Raw genomic sequence first — 17,786 nt, forward strand, 5'->3', positions numbered from 1 at the left:
CCTTCCTTCTAATGAGGCTGTTTAGAGTTTGAAATGACAAGACGCATGTGAAAGAATTTTGGCAAGTCTACAGCCTGATAGTCTGGTATCATGATTAGCTCAAAATACATGCTCTTATTTATATGCTCAATTTAGTATCACATTCTGAAATGAAAAACAACCTGCCAATGCAGAATACATGTACATGTTTGGTGTTGGACTAGGCAAGATGAGAAGTGTGAATAGTCATTCAAGTCAGTATTAGTCATTAGAGATTAGTAATCAGCACATCTGGAGTATATATTGCTCTTTTAATGAAAGATCTATTTCTAGAGAACAAAGCACATAATGACATTTTACATTTTTCCTCCATCAGGTAAGGTGATTTCCAGGGCTCTAGAACCTGCACCGTGTACCATAGATCTACAGAGAAAGTATATAAACATTTTCCCAGAAGAATTTATATTCTAAAATGCAAGTTCTTTTTTTTTAAGATTTTATTTATTTGAGGAAGAGAGAGAGAGAACATGCACAGGAGCAGAGGAAGGGGCAGAGGGAGATAGAGAGGGAGAAGCAACTCAGCTGAGTAGGGGGCCCAATGCAGGGTTCCATCCTAGGACCCTGAGATCATGACCTGAGCCAAAGGCAGTCACTTGACTGACTGAGGCCCCAGTCACCCATAAAATGCAAGTTCTTGACAATTTTTAAAAATTAATGAAGCTCACAAAAGTGACAGCTGAAAAACATAGCTATTTGTCATCACTCCTACTATAGGCATTTCATCTGCATATTGACTATCTCCATGCATAGATCACTAATCTCTATAGTCTAAATATATGTGAATTTAGAGAAGAAACTCCAAATCAAGAAATGACAGCTTTGAAAATAGCTAACTTATTTTCAGTCAATTTTCTATTCTCTTCTTTACCTCCCCTGTATTTTCTTTCAAAAGCTATCAGGAAATAAGTGTTCTCAGACTTCATAAGCTACCTTCCTTCTAGAGATGTTTAAAAGGGAGGGGGGAATAGTTATCTTACTTTTAGCCACTTAAAATTGATTACTCTTATTAATACAACATTTTAAATTAGTATTTCATTTGCTTTACTTCTTGCAAGCATGGGCCTTGTCTAATTTAAGTTTTGTTTCATGGTAGGCAACGTCATTTTCATAGTGAATCACATAACAGAGTAGGCAGTTGATCGAATGTAATCAGTAGGTGCTGTGAGGTGCTCCAGCACATGCGCTGTATGGAAAATGACCCATTAGGAAATGACCATGGTGCTGGAAAATGGACCCAGGCACTCAGGAGATAATATGGTATTCTTCATGGAATCAGCACACACACTGCCTGTGGCTCCTTCCTCTCTTCCAACTTTTTCTTGTAGACACTACTTCTTAGCAGCCTTCAGCCATTCTTTTTCACTCCTTCAAACATGCCAAGCCATTTCCTTGTTATTGGGCTCTTCCCTCTGTTCCCTGAGAACCTTTAACTCCTTCTGTGAGTGACAGATAGTAGAACTATGCTGTGCATCTCAGATACTAGCTCCATGCTGCTTTTTATATTTAAATTAAAATTATAGTTGACTCTTGAACAAGAGGGGTCTAAGGGTCCTGACTCCCTCTAGTCAAAAATCTGATTATTTTTGACTACCCCCAAATGTAATTACTAATAGCTTACTGTTGACTGGAAGCTTTTCTGAAAACATAAGTAGTTGATTAACACTTATTTTGTATGTTGTATGTGTTATATACTGTATTCTTAAAATAAAATAAGCTAAAGTAACTGTTAAGAAAATAATAAGGAAGAGAAAATACATTTACAGTGTCGTACTTAAAAAAAATCCACATGTAAGTGGATTGGTTTAGTCAAACCTGTGTTGGTCAAGGATCAACTGTGCATAAAATTACAAATTCAGTTTGTCACACTAGCTACACTTCAATGTTCACAGTAGCTAGTGGGTATTATACTGGACTGCACAAATATAGATCACCTCCATCACTGCAGAAAAGTTCTATTAGATAACATTATTCTAGAAAATAAGTTCCTTTAGGGCAGAGCTCACTGTCCATCATGTTCCCTGTTGTATTCTAGTGCCCATCACAAAGCCTGGACTATGGTAGGTGCTCAAATATCTATTGAATCAAAGTATAAATGAATGGATTAAATAATGAAAGGATTACTGAACAACTACTAGTAAGGAAGATCTTACATTAAGATTAGGAACTAGAATGGATAGTTAGGGTCAGTTATTTGAAAAGGATTCAAATTCTAGCCCTGAGTTGGATAGGTTGCCATAAAATACACTATGTATGTAATTGTTCCCTCATCTTCTTCCCACACTAGAACAAAGGCTCCCTGAGAACGGGGAGTTCTCTTATTCACTACTGTGTCCTCAACACCCAGAACAGAGCCTATCTGTGGTAAGGAAACATACCAGCTTGTCCCTTTGTGCATCCTCATTTTCATCTCTAAAAATAAAATGAAAATTTCACTTTTAGAAGACGGTGCATATCCATTTCCAAAATACTTCACTTATATTATTACCTTTCATATTGCCTTCCCAATTTTGTTTTCTTAAAGAGATGTTTTAATCTATAGATCTTTGTTTTAAATCTATAGGTCTCTCCTTGTTCTCAGTGACTATTTGACACAGAATGTGGTCTCCAACTCCCATTGCCTTTTCTTCGCTCCTCAGGCTGTGGCCGTGCTTAGCACTTCCTCTTTCAATCCACGTCCATACCAGGGTGTCTACTTTTTTCATTTTGACAATTAGCTGTCACCCCCTAGCTAAGGATCTAGTGGCTGCAAATGAGTTAAAGTGTTCCTTTTCCAGGAAAACAGGAGACCTCAGCAAGATTTCTTGGAGTCAACTTAATTCTGAATCTTAGTTACCTCTGCAAGGCTCAGATTCAACCTCTTCTCCTTCATAAAGCCTTTCCTTTCTCTCAGAATTAAATGTGAACGTGCTTTTGACTTGAGCCTAAGCACATGCGAAGTCATTTACTCAAAGTCAGAAGATGCCCAAGCACAGCACCCCAGAGTCCATCTAGACCACAGTCATCCCTATATCCGCTCACAGCAATTCATCTATTCCTTTCCTATGACAGAGATTACCATCTATCTTGTACTATAATGATTTATTCTTGGGTCTTATCTCTATAAGACAGCAATTCATCTTTATATATCACTCAGCCTTACACAGAATTAGCACTCAATAAGTGATTTTCATGTGAATGAGACAGAGTGTCTTGCGTTGGGCCCATGCTTTGGATTTCATATTCTTAGCTAACAATATCTTTGCAAGATGGAAGAGAAAGTCTTTCAGTCTTGTGAAATGAAAATAACAAATAAACTTTCTGTGAAATATACAGGACTTAATATTGTAGGATTTAAAAGTGATCAGAAACTCCACCCCAATCTAAATTTTCACTCATGTTAGCCTATCATTGTAAGGACAATTGGTAGGGGGTAGGAGAAGCCAAGTTATAAAAAGTGGCACTTTAAAAAAAAAAAAAAGATTTTATTTATTTGAGAGAGAGAGAGCACATACACACAAACCAAGGTAAAGGCAGAGGAAGAGGGAGAAGCAGACTCCCTGCTGAGCAGGGAATCCAATGCAAGGCTTGATCCCAGGACTCTGGGAGATGTTTAACCAACTTAGCCACCCAGGCACCCCTGAAAAGTGGCACATTTTTATTATTTAGATAATAAGTTAGAATGAAGATCTGGTTAAATATGGGTTGAAGAGGCCATTCACGAAATGACACCAAAAAAAAAAAAAAACAAAGAGGGTCATGAGACACGTAGAAAGGTAGTCAAGACAGATAGAGGCTTTTTATTTTTTTATTTTTTTTTATTTTTTTATTTTTTATTTTTTTTTGATAGGGGCTTTTTAAACTAATTATTCCCTCCCCAAGTTATGGCACAGACCCTGTTGCTTCAATGCTCATTCTCCTCAGTGTTATCATCCCATGCTTACTTCTGGTAATAGTTCCTAAAATTTCAGCATTTGAGACACATACATTTGAGTTGTAGCTTTTTTAAAAATATTTTATTTATTTATTCATGAGAGAGGTAGAGTACTGGTCACAAGACACCATCAAGTCAAAGGGTGGGGCTAAGGCCTTTTGAGAATCTCCTGGGGAAAGACATTTTCTTCCTTTTTTGGAGGTTTACTGAATAATCAGAGTGAAGTAATCCTAAAGTGATTGAGGGTCACCACATAGAATCTAAGAACACCAACACAGAGGAAAGAACAGATAAAGAAATGGAGAAATATATGGTCCTTATGATACCGCTTAGATTACTGATCCATCTATATCTGAAGCCAGCCAGAATCAACCCTGAATATTTTAAGCACATCAGCTAAAAACTCTTTTTCTTTTGCTAAAGCCAGTTTGATTTGGGCTTCTGCCATTTACAACCAAGCAAGATCTGAGTAATAACCTAGTTTACTAGGAAAAGTGGTAGGACCAAGAGTCAAATCTAAGAATGTCTCTCAAGGTAAAATTTAGGTGAGTTTTTCATTATATCAGAAGTTCTCATTTGAGGTGGGGAGGGGCATGAGATTTCAGAATCACTTGGAGGAACTTTTCTAATAGATACATTTACTCTCAATAGTCCCCTGCCCCCACAGAAACTAGAATAAATGAAAACTCAGGGATGGGAGGAAAGAAGGGAAATGAAAAATATAAGCAAATACACTTTGAGAAAACTCCCTGGGCAGCCTCGGTGGCTCAGGGGTTTAGCGCCGCCTTCAGCCCAGGGTGTGATCCTGGAGACCCGGGATCGAGTCTCATGTCAGGCTCCCTGCATGGAGCCTGCTTCTCCGTCTGCCTGTGTCTCTGCCTCTCTCTCTCTCTCTCTCTCTCTCATGAATAAATAAATAAAATCTTAAAAAAAAAAAAGAAAACAAAACTCCCTGAGTGAGTCATACTTCCCTAGCTGTAAAACAACTCTACTCTCTCATGTTGCTTTGTTACATTGAGTGCCATGGGTACTCCATTAGGGTACAGCAGTGAGCCTCTAATTTAAAGCACTGTCTCACACTTTATGAATCAAATATCTGGTTTCTGAACTAGCAACAATGAACTATGCATTGGACAGTTTTCCTTCCTAAAGGAACAGATCAACTTCTCTGGGTCCCCGGAATAAAATTAAATTTTACAACTGCAGGAGCTAAGTGCATAACAATCACGTTTTTGGAGAAGGAAATCCACCAATGACTACTGGAGGGCCACTTTGTCTCCTCACCAAACAGAAATGATCATATCCTCAAAGATGTAGAACAAAGTACCAGTTGTCAGCTCCTGTACAAATTTCTTGTTCTTTGGAATGTTTACCTAATTTTGCACAGATTAGGCTATGTTGTTAATAGATCTCAGCCATATAAAGGTAGTGAAAATCTACTTTTGGATATTACCTAGAAAAAACAGCAGGGTTTTACAATGGCTTTGGACTGCAAAGCTAAGACAGACTGTTGGGCAGGTCTGTGCCTAAAGCAGGAATGGCAAATAAGCCAATTCTGAACACTTAGCAGTGCCTGCCAGGAACACAAATTGAAAAGAACTGTGAAGTCTCCTATAGATCCAATGGGAAAGGATATTAGATCCATTACTGATGTCTATCACAGTCATGGAAAGGGAAAGTAGTCGCTTGAGTACAATCTACTTATCCTCTCTGACCTAAACCGTCCACGACTAACAAAGGCCTGCGGTTTTATTTTTCAGCTTGTACAACTTTGTGTAAATATTCTCAAATATGTGACTGTATTGGCACTTGGCCATTATTTTGCAGCTATATTTCAACAAATTGGCTTATTTTGAGAAATAACCCTTAAAGCTGTGTCAGCCACATCCACAGCTACACCTTTACTGACTTTTTCAGGAAAACTTTTCTTCCACAATTTTCTTCCAGTTTGTACAAGTGAACAGGATGGATATAAATTGATAAGCTTCACCTTTAGGAAGAGATACTTTATCATTCTGGGAAAAGCTAAGTTACATGAATTAAATTTTATATCAATCTTCCTTCTTCCAAGTATCAGCTGTGCCTCCTTATACTAATCATTTGGCCTTTCTGACACCTATTAGCTGTGGAAATGCCCCACTGAAATAATGCATGTAAAAATGCTCTATTGGGAAGTACTATATAATTAGGACTTTTTACTCTGGAGAAATCACTATGTAACATTCAGAGATCCTTTGTTAATTGCAAGCCCCTAAAAGTCTATCTATTTCAGTTTCACTTAGGATTAAGTGAACTCAAACTCACCATGCAGGGTGACAAGTTTGGTGAGAACTCTTAAATTGACTCACCTGATACCTTTAGCCTTGTCACCCTGCTGAGAATTATTCCAACCTCCTTCCAGGACACTTAGAGTTCTCTTACTGAACTCCCCACTCTGATCTATCTTTATCTCTTACTAGAATAGAAAATGTTCATGTTGCCATTTTCGATCCTATAAAGCTGCCATTCTCATTATTCCTGCCCAGACTACCACTGTTGACTCTATCCTGGGCCTATTAACACAGGTTCCAAACTCCTCAAACCTCTAGCTTTGTTTATCTTCTATTGAATTATCTGAGCAATGTGAATTGGCTCTATCTTTGCATCAAACCGGTACTTTGGGGAGTTGTCATTTTTATATCCACATGTCTCTCCTTGAACCCTTCTTCTGTTCTAATTTTATATTTTTCTCACTCCCATCTGTCTTTACTTTTTTAAAACTATAAAACTAATAGTTATTTGGGGCTTGTAGATAAGAAAATTAATGTCCATAAAGGCTAATGAGAAGTGTCCAAGGTCACAGAGATAGTACATATTGGGGATAGAATTTGAACTCCAGTGTGCATGACTTAAAAGTGCCCACTCCTTTCAGAGTATAATAGTGCTTTTCAAATCCTCAGTCTTCCAGCTGTCTTCATCCTGTACCTCACGTCACAACTGCACTAAAAAAGTCTATGACAAAATCTGTTCATCATCTAAGACACAGATACACCATTATTGCAAGCACAATTTAAATACTAAGCAGCATTGCTGAACTTGATGATTTGGGACAAAATCCCAAATATCTAGGGGCCTTTAACAAGAGTAATAGGGGAAAAACTATAGGTCAGCATTACTGGTCACTTGTTTAGGACACAATAAGAATTTTAAATGTGTCCATTTTGCTAGCTGGAAATGAATATGCAGGTCAAATCTTTATGGTTTTCATAGGTTATGTCAGAGGAGAACAGAAGTACTCCATTTTGTTCCAAAACTCTGGACTTGGGAAAATTGCCAGGTTTAAAATTATAGAACCCAGAGTTTATTTTCCTAGTCAATAATTTGAGAGTAAGTGAAATGAAGATCAAGAAGGTCAAAGGATTACCCAACATTCAGGACTGCTGATACTTCTCCAAGTGTCAGACTTATAACAGACTATGAGATCACACATATGGATTCCTTAGCTGAACCCAGTAATGCTTGGTGATGTAACTGACCGACATTCGGGACAAGCTCCTTCCTTATGTAGTACAGTCTAGTAGTGTGTAATTTGGGAACTTGCAGCCCCTGGGTCATAGTTCAAGCAGGAATGACTGCAGCTAAGTAGTTTTTCCACATATCCAAACCTACGCTCTTTTGGTGAAACTAATATTGCCTAATGTTCCTTAAAGCAATATTTCTATAAGAGGTCAGCTAGTAGGTGCTCTACACTTTCAGCAAGTTTGTAAAATATAGTTCAAACATATTTAATTTGTTCAGATTTATACTATCAAATTTATTGGTGCCTTTGCTATGTTAATGAGCCCCTTGACACTAAGAAATGACTGTATATTACTTTTTTTAAAAGATTTTATTTATTTGACAGAGAGAGAGAGAGTGACAACACAAGCAGCAGGGAGTGGGAGAGGGAGAAGCAGACTCCCCACTGAGCAGGGGAGCCTGACACACAAGATCAATACCAGGACCCTGGGATCATGACCTGAGCTGAAGGCCGATGCTTAACAGACAGAGCCACCAGGTACCCCAACTATATATTACTCCTCATACCTTATTGCACACTAAATAGCACAACTGACCCAAGGAATACAGTTGGGAAACTGTGCCCACTACTCAACCCACATTTTGGATTAAATGCTTCACACACCAGACAGGTTTCCTCTTTACCCTTTGCTCTTGTTTTTTAATGAAGCCCTAAAGAACAGAAATCTCCATAATATAACTAGTGTTTATACAAACTCAGGAGCAAAATAAAAATGCCAGTGAAAATCAGACAAATAGAACAATGACAAACAGCCTTAGCTCAGTATTTTTCTTCCTTCATGTAGCAAAAGATTGCTTCGTATGGAGTGAATTGAAGTCTGCTCCATAACAGGTACTTTGGTAGGGACAGACATGAACCAGAAGACCCTGTCACAAGCCTTGAAGGGCTGTCAATGGCAGCTACAGAATTTATATACATTAGAAATTAGGGCTAATTAGTCTGACAGGATGAATGGGGACTTGGGGAGAGTTTGGTGACCTGCCTTGATTTTGAGTGTGCAGAGCAACATCACTGCTACATTGAATAATTTGTTGAAGGGCAAAATTTGGCAGGGTTGAAAGAAATTGTGGAAAGATGATATCCTTGAGCCTCCCCTTGGTTCTGCCATTAGAAGCAGGCCTTGTAACTGGGGAGACACATGACAAAACAGATTATCATACAAAAAGGAGAGCTCTAAACAAGGAACAGCATATTGTGCTCAGGGAGGCCAGAACAGTTAATTGACTCTAGGGACATTTTAATCTACATCCATAACAGAAAAAATATTTCAAATTGCTGTTAGATAGCCATTTTGCAAAAAGAAAACACAGTATTCTCACTTGTTGCCCTATGGAAGGAGACATTGTATAACACAGTCTCTTGAACAAAAATAAAAACAATGTACTGGCTTGATGCTTAGTCTATGTACTTTCAAAACTTTTTATTATCAGAACTGGACTGGGAACAGAAAATGCATGTTCTTATACTGTCTATCCTCAACCAAATGATCTTAAATCCTTTAATATCTAAGGGATTCTGTTTCTTCACGCATATATTGGGAGAATTGAACTACGGTATCAAGAAAGTCCATCTTGGCTCTAAAATAATATGATTTTATAATATTCTTCAATGCTTCTTAGAATTCAGATAGTGGTTAAATAATTAGGCTCTGAGTATAAATCCCAGGTTTGACGTTTGCTGTTTCTATGATTTTGAACATTAATTAATTACTCCTTCTTGGTCTTGTTTCCCTAACCCATAAAATAAGGATAATAAGAATACCTGCCTCATATGTTTTGGAAAAGATTAAATCAAAGTAATGCATTTGAGTACTTCAGTTAGTTGCTACCGCCTAGTTGCAGGTCAATACATAGAAGTTACCAACACTAATATAGCTTTAAGTTTTACGCAGAGTCTATTTCAATGACTAATGTACAGTGCTCATTGAACAGGGCACATCCCAGCCTGTGTTCAATCATTAACCTTATTTTTACTTCTTGGACCTAGTTTTATGCAGAACCTTATTCATGCAACATATATTTAATGTAGTACTTATTAAGTGCTGGATACTCTTCTAAACACTTGAAAAATATAAGTCATTTAATCTTTCCACGACCCTATGAGTGAGGTATTATATTAAGCGCTCACTTTATAAATAAGAAAACAGAGGCACAGCATGGGTAAGTAGCATGCCCTAAAGCATGTGCCAACAACTAGTTTGTACCAGGGCTAGGATTTGGACCCATGCAGCCTGGCTCTAGAGCCTATACTCCTAAACACTGACCCTGCTAGCCTTGTATATCACTCACCACCCGCTTATCCCTTCCAGCATGGCTTACTGTTCTCTCAGTGGTCCAAACAGGCCAAGCTTCCTGGCTCATTCACACTGCTATGAGCCTACCTTCCCTCCCATCACTCCATAACTTACCATGTAGCCTCTCCCAGGTCCTATATTAACCTTAATAGACATCATTCAAAGCTTGCAACTCTCTCCCATACAAAGTTATCAGTTTTTCCTTCACTTACTCTGTATTCCCCTGTCTGGGTCAATACCACTTACACGCAGAGGGGTCAGGGTAACAGATTCTTATTTCTCACGTGTCTGGCCCTGCCTTCTCCTACTAAATTATAATTCCAAGAGAACAGGATCCATAGCATCCTTCTGCATTGGGGTCTCATGGTTGGTTGTATGTCTTAAGATAGCCCTAGAAAATTCCTTCTGACTTGAAACATTAGGATGCATGCCTTTTATTTGATGTCATTTTCCCCCTCAAGCAAATTTGAGAACAATGGAAACTGAAGTCTCAGTTGACAAAAGCTAGTCTAGAGTGACATCTGGTGGCCATTTTTGCAAAGGTTCACAAATACTGCTCCTTACAGGTAAGGTTCATTCCTTAGCGGAAAGTTGCATTATCCATCAAAGCATATGTCACATCTTCTTCACAGGAAGAGTCAGATGAGATCATATAAGCAAAATCCCTTCCATACTCAATAAGTCATAAAAATATGGAGCACTTTCCCTTCAGAAGGAGAGACCACTGGTACCAAGGCCCAAGTTTAGAGATAGAAATTGAAGTCTCATAATCCAGTAGTTGTTGTTAGCTGTTAAAGAATAGACAAGTCCCATTGCCCCTTTGAGCTTCAGTTACTATGTAAATGTTTTTAGATCTATTTTTTGTGCATATGTTTTTCCATATTTTTATGTGTATATTTTAATACTGGGACTAAACTCAAGCTATACTTTTCTTTCTATAAGAGTATCATCTACAATATATAGAATTTCCCCTAAATTTTAAATGCCAAGTTGGTAGTTATCATCTCCCATTTAAATACCACCTCTTTTACACAAAATGAACCCAAATCAAAAGGTTAAAAGTAGACTCCTAAAAAGTGGTAACAACAGGACCATTCATACTTGTAAGAGCAGCAATAATAGCTAACATATGCCACGTCAAGTATTTTTGTATATACGTTGCCTCATACTACTGAACGCAGAAGCTGAGAAGACACCAGCACCACCAGATAGTCACAAACTGCACATTGTGGCCCAGGGTGCCACAGGGAAAGTAGGGACACACGAAGGCGTGGGGGACACACGATCCCCCATAGGATCATCCATCTTACCTGAGGACATCAACACTGGACTAAAAGCTGGCCTGCCCTAACTTTACATTCCGTTCCTTTTTCCAACAGCCCTATCTGTAGTCATATGGGAATAGAACAATCCTCAAGTGGAAGATGAAGTGTGTAAAGCATATTAATATGCAAGGCTAACCTGCCATATCCCAACTTCTCCAAGAGAGGCACCCAAGACCAAGTCAGGCTCAAACTGGGGCGGAGGAGGGGGCGGAGAGTGTAAAGTCTAAAACTGGAAGCAATATTGAGGCTGTGATATCAGACTGAACAGATATTTTTGTGCATGGAAAAATGAGACTGTTTATTATTATTGAACGTGACAGCAGAAGCTATGAAACTCCAAGTACTGTCAGGGCTATAGAAAAGAGGTTTTGATACTGCACAGAGTGACAGACGGTAAGAAAGAATAAAGTTGTTTTCTGTTTGAGGCTTACCCCATCCAGTTCATTCAATAAACTGCATTTACAGTCTTGGACTTGCATAGAATTGTCCATTTTGAAAGATGAGTAAGCAAAGGAAACAACCCAGCACAAAACCTCTGAGAGAATGGGACAGACCTGGAACACAAGAGATATTGAAAAAAATAGTATTTTACAACTGCCTTTCCCTGTCAAGAAAATTACACAAAACATGAATGCTCTGAAACAGGAAAGAAATCTGTAATACACAAAGAAACTAGTGGAGCAAAGGAATACTACCATTACACGAACTCTATGAAAGGACTAGGAGTTACCCAAAGCACAATACTAGGTCAGCGACATGAAGGTAGGCTTAAGGAAAACACACACATACACACACACACACACACACACACACACACAATGCTTAAGTTTAAAAAAAAAAAAGAACTTGATTGGGACGAAAATGGTTAGAGAAAGTATAGCAAGTACCTAGAAGGAGACCATGGAGGACCACTATATATTAATAATTGTTCTCCTGAAGAGAAAACAATAATTGCAATAGAAAAAAAGATTATTCGGGATGCCTGGGTGGCTCAGTGGTTGAGCATCTGCCTTCAGCTCAGGGCGTGGTCCTGGGGTCCTGGGGTCCTGGGATCAAGTCCCGCATCAGGTTCCCTGCAGGGAGTCTGCTTCTCCCTCTGCCTAGGTCTCTGCCTCTGTGTCTCTCATGAATAAATAAATAAAATCTTTTTTTAAAAAAGGAAGAAAAGATTATTCAAATATGCACTGCATGAAAATATATATAGAAATGAAGCAGGAGTTTCTCTGAAGGTCTGAAGTTTCTGGTTTTCTGGGAGAAAAAGGGTCTATTCAGAGTTGTTCTACTTCAAAATCAAAAGCATCTCCTTTCCAGCCAACACTGAGTGATGGGGATCTCTCAGGACAACTGGCACAAGTGGCAGCCCCACCATAAGAAATGGGAATAGGAGCTGAGACACCACATTACCAACACTGAATTGATGCCTGTCACTGTTTTAGGGAGGGAACAAGTAGCATGTCTTGAGGCTGGACACGGGGAACTTCTCCTGGCATACCAAGTGCTATACACACAAAACAAAGATTACTGACATGGACTACAGTATATCTAATAACCAACTGGTCCCACCAAGACCCCAGTGAAGAATGGAATCATTCTCGATAACAGCACATTGTCCCAACAGTGGTATGGGTCCCACTCTGTACTGTCCTTGCACTGTAAGAAAGGAGTCAAACAGACTCCTGAAGATGAAGAGATTTTAAACACAAAAATAAGAACAGTTCAGAAGAAATAGGATACAAAGACAAAGGAATGCCAAAATCAGCATCTTTTGGAGGAGCAGTTCCAGCAGAGCAAGCTTCTTGTGTGCACAGCTTCAAGGCCAGGCCAGTGTGGTCAAGGTGGCTATGCGCCAGAGAGCAGAGAGCTGAAGCTCTGAGGAAAATCAGGCCCAAAACGGGGCCTTCCCCCCCCTCCACTTGCCCCTAGGCAATAAATAAAACAATACCAACAAAAACAAAACAAAGCATAACAACAACAGCAGAAAAAAAAATAGAATACAGAAGAAGTGGTTACTTAAAGAAAGGTAATCTATATTAAGCCCAGACTTCTCAGTTTACATGCAAGCAGTTGGCAGAGCTTTGCTGTATAGTTTGGACAGGGAACTGTGTATTTGTAGAACATGGTCCCCAAAATATGAAGGATACATATTTGTAGACTTACCCCGCTCTTCTCCTTTCAACTCCAAACTCATTCAAGTGCCTGTTCCATAGTCCATGGGATTATCTAACAGACCACTCAAAAGCACAATTTCTAAAACCAAACGGCCATCTTCTTCTAAATACTAGGTCTGAGTTTCTCTAAGTTAATGAAAACTACATTTCCCAAAAAACCAATAGAGTTGTATTTGATTTAATTCCCTGATCCTCTGTTTCTCTACCATTCACTGCATCTATTTAGAAATCCACTTTTTATTGGCTCCATTGATGGCTTTCTGTCTTTACTTTCATCCTTGCCTCCAGTAGTCTGCTCTACGGGTGATCCTATGTTTCATCATCTAAGTCAGGGCATTTTGAATGGGAAAGGCACCAGGACAATTGGCATAAACTAAGACTGTCTTGCACAAGCTGGGTCATATGGTCAACCTATTTAATCTCAACACAACAGCCAAGATGTCTCTTTAAAACCTAACTCAGAGTCTGCCCTCCTCTTTCTCAGCTTACTTGGTATAGAGGCCAAGGTCCTCTGGATGACCAGGAAAGCTTTCCATGACCTGCCTCCTTCTCACCCAGAGGCCTCTGGCCTATCTCCTCTCTCTTCCTCTCCTTCCCTTTGTTCAGCCCCAAGTTCTGCTTTTATTCTTTCCTGTCATGCCTACTTTCTGCCTCAGAGCCTTTGCTTTGAGGTTCCTTCCACCTGGAAGGCTCTCTCCACTGGCATTGCATCTATAGGACTTACTCTTTTAGTATCTTCCAGTCTTTGTTCAATGTCACCTTCTCAGTAGAATCTTCCCTGACAATTCTATTTGAAATTGCAAACTCCCCCTAGCCCCATGTCCCTTCCACTGCTCTTTTGTATAGCACTATAACCTTCACATATTCTATAATCTTATCATGTTTTACTGTGTCTTACCACCACAGCCCCACTAGAACCTAAGTTCCTTGAAGACAGCGTTTTTCTCTTTTTCTTTGATTTAGTACTTATGGTACAAGAGTAAATGGAAATAAATGAAGACCAATCAAAGGAGAATAATCAAAGGCTGTTTATTGTGAGCTTGCTATAGCAAGGGAGTCAGCCACCATTGCTTCATTTTCAGAGACTGAAAGGCAGGCAGAGCATTGGGAAAGCTTTATAGTGGAAACAGATTTCAGGTGTGTCCCAATTGGACGCTGTTGTCAAAGAGAAGCTAAAGGTGGGCTTTTTATAAGTAGGACATGTATGTGATCGGTCAAGGGAGCATCTTGGGCTTTCTCTAGTTGGTTCTAAAATGGAAAAGGAGATTAGTATTAGGGAATGGTCAGTTATTAATCAAGTCCTGGCCATTTTGGACTAGTGTTACAGAAGACCAGTCTGATTTCCTCCAAGTCTGACTTGGAGAAGTCTGGCTTCCTGGGTGATGAATGTAGACAAGAGGACTGATTTTCTGGGCAGAAAGCTGCAGGTTGTGAGTCAGAATTCTGGCCATTGTCCACTTGTATATTCAGTCTCTCAAGTACCTGGCATAGAGAACAGGCTGAATATTTGTTGAATGAATGAATATCATTTGATTTCTACACAATCCCAAAATTTGTAGAACTAAATATACTTCTTAAAGATAGACATATACATGATGGAAATATGGATAAAAATATGGTGATCATTATAAACTATATCATTTAGTCTGATGTTAAACTAAACCAAGACATAACAAACTTTTGAGATTAAAGAGGTTAACATGCTATTTATATCACTGAAGTGTGGATAAAGATTACAATTTAGAAAAAATGTAAGTTTCTCTCAATAAACCTTTTAGCAGTGAAAGATAGAATACTGACAGGTGAAGTAACATCTGAGGACAAGGAAGGAGAAATCTACAAAAAGCAGTGGGTAACTAAATCTCTTATGAAAGCTGACATTTCCAGTGGGTAGAAATAATTATTATAGTTATTTGGAGGACCTTAACAATAAAGTAAGTATACTGTAGAGAGAACACACTCCTTTCAATATAACTTTAAGAAAAAACTGCCTAATATGGCACAAAGAAAAACTTTTAAAAAAACTATAAAGCAGGAAGAATATTGACTTTATTTTCTAATCTCTGCAATTACCCTAAAGCGCGCACACACACACACACACACACACAATAAAAAGCAAAAGCAAAGCCAAACAAGAAAAACAGCATCAATAGTAATACTAACAACTCATAAAATGTAATGAGACAACAGAGAAATAAAAATAAAAGTCTCTCTCCTAACAGTGTTTATATTACAAGGGAAATCAAAAGTTCAAGTACAGGATACCTCAAAGATACTGCAGGTTTGGTTCCAGATGACTGCCATGAAGTCAGGAACACAATAAAGTGAATCAAGAGAACTTTTTGGTTTCTCTATACATATGCAAGTTATATTTACACTATAGTCTATTAAGTGTGCAATTAAGTGTGCAATAAAGTATTAAGTGTGCATTATGTCTGAAAAAGATTGTGTATTCATTAATTAAATACTTCATTGCTATAGATTGCTAACCATCATCTGGGCTTTCAGTGATTCCTCAATCTTTTTGCTGGTGGAGGTTCTTGCCTCAATGTGAATGGCTGCTGGCTGATCAGGGCGGTGGTTGGTAAAGCCTTGAGGGGCTGTGCCAATTTCTTAAAATGAGACAACAATGAGGTTTGCCACATGAATCAAATCTTTTCTATGAATGATTTCTCCATAGTGTGTGATGCTGTTTGATAGCATTTACCCACAGGAGAACTTCTTTCAAAACTAGAGTCAATCCCCACCACTACTTCATCAACTCAGTTTATACAATATTCCAAATCCTTTGTGGTCATTTCAACAATCTTCACAACAACTTCATCAGGAGTGGATTCCATATCAAAAAAAGAGTTTTGACTCAACCATAAGAAGCAATTCCTCTCCATTAAAGTTTTATCATGAGACTGCAACAATTCAGTCACATACCCAGTCTCCATTTCTAATTCTGGTTCTCTTAAGACTTCTACCACTTTTCCACTACATTTATACACTGAAGTCTTGAGCCCCTCAAAGTCATCCATGAGGGCTGGAATCAACCAACCAAGGAGTTTCAAACTCTTGTTTGATGTTATTTTTATTTCCTTCCATGTATCAAGAATGTTCAATTCACTTTGCCCAGATCCATCAGAGGAATCACTATCCGTGGCAGCTATAGACTTATGTTATGCATTGCTTAAATAATAAGACTTGAAAGTCAAAATGACTCCCTGATCCATGGCTGCAGGATGGATGTTGTGCTAACAGACACAAAAACAAACATTAATTTTGTTGTACATCTTTATCAGAGAGATCTTGAATGACCAGGTACATTGTCAGTGAGCAGTAATATAACAAAAGGAATCTTTTTTTTTGTTTTTTGAGCAACAGGCCTCAACAGTGGATTTAAAATGTAAACAGGCAGAGTAGATTTACATAATTTTTAAGGGTCCTAGGATTCTCAGAGTGGTAAATGAGTATTGCCTTCAACTTAAAGTCATCAGCTTCATTAGCCTTTAACAAGAGAGTTGGCCCATCCTTTGAAATTCTGAAGCCAGGCATTGATTTCTTTTAACTATGAAAATCCTAGATAGTATCTTTATCCAATACCAGGCTGCTTCATCTACAATGAAAATCAGTTGCCTAGTGTAACCATCTTTATTAATTATTTTAGCTAGATATTCTGGAGAACTTGCTGCAGCTGTAATATCAGCCCTTGCTGCTTCACCTTGATGTTATGGAGATGGCCTCTTTCCCTAGACCCCATGAACCAACCTCTACTAACTTCAAACTCTACTGCTGCAGCTTCTTTACCTCTGTCAGCCTTCATAAAATTGAAGAGAGTTAGGGCCTTGATCTGGTTTAGGGTTTGGCTTAAAGAAATGGTGTAGCTGGTTTGATCTACCTAGATGATTCAAACCTTCTCCATATCAGCAATAAGGCTGTTTTCTTTTCTTATAATTTGTGTGTTCACTGGAAAAAGGAAATTGGGAAACTCTAAGCCCTTGTAAAGTACTGGAGCTGAACTTGAACTCCTACATTAAACCAGGAAACTCAAAGATGGACATGCTGGAAAAGTCTACCCACCAGCAAAGAGCTTTCCAGAAATCCTGGCTTCAAATGTCTCCACATATAGTAGCCCTTGATAAGTTTAAATATAAGCCTGCTCTCACCTGGGTCTGGAGTTGAAACAGATAATACCTGTCCTGTCAGAGAAAACCTAATATAGGAATCTCTGCTTGGCAGCACCTCTGGGATCCAGCAGAATCATACACAAGCACAGTATGGGGTCCCCAACTAGGGTCCTTGCAGTGTTTTGTGATCAAGTTCAACCCTAAATGAGATAGCTAAAAGAGAACAAACAAAAACAGAAATAAACACAGGAGAAATCAGGAAGCCACAAATAAGAATCAGCTGATATAGACCTCAGAGGACTTCAAATATTGAAACTATCAAAGGTGAGAAAAGATAAATCTTAATATACTTACTTTTCAAAGCTAAGAGGTAAAATAAA

At 38.6% G+C, this 17,786-nt stretch overlaps 2 long non-coding RNA genes across 9 annotated transcripts in view; both read right to left on the bottom strand.

Moving 5' to 3' along the window:
* LOC112651429 (uncharacterized) overlaps positions 1–17,786 on the bottom strand; it is a 146,227-nt gene that overhangs the window by 83,288 nt on the left and 45,153 nt on the right. For 7 of the 8 annotated variants that reach the window (XR_007410301.1, XR_007410297.1, XR_007410296.1 and 4 more), the window contains one exon: positions 17,446–17,619. The exons of the other annotated variant lie outside the window; for it this stretch is intronic. This is a non-coding gene — a long non-coding RNA (uncharacterized LOC112651429). The remainder of the gene's footprint in view (positions 1–17,445; positions 17,620–17,786) is intronic. 8 annotated transcript variants of the gene reach the window in all.
* Positions 14,307–17,438, bottom strand: LOC125754988 (uncharacterized). The gene is made up of 2 exons (XR_007410302.1): positions 15,785–17,438; positions 14,307–14,542 (listed from the first exon to the last, which is right to left on the bottom strand). It is a non-coding gene; the product is annotated as an uncharacterized LOC125754988 (long non-coding RNA).

Source organism: Canis lupus, chromosome 4 (assembly GCF_003254725.2).
Source record: "Canis lupus dingo isolate Sandy chromosome 4, ASM325472v2, whole genome shotgun sequence".
Classification (NCBI taxonomy): Eukaryota; Metazoa; Chordata; class Mammalia; order Carnivora; family Canidae; genus Canis; species Canis lupus.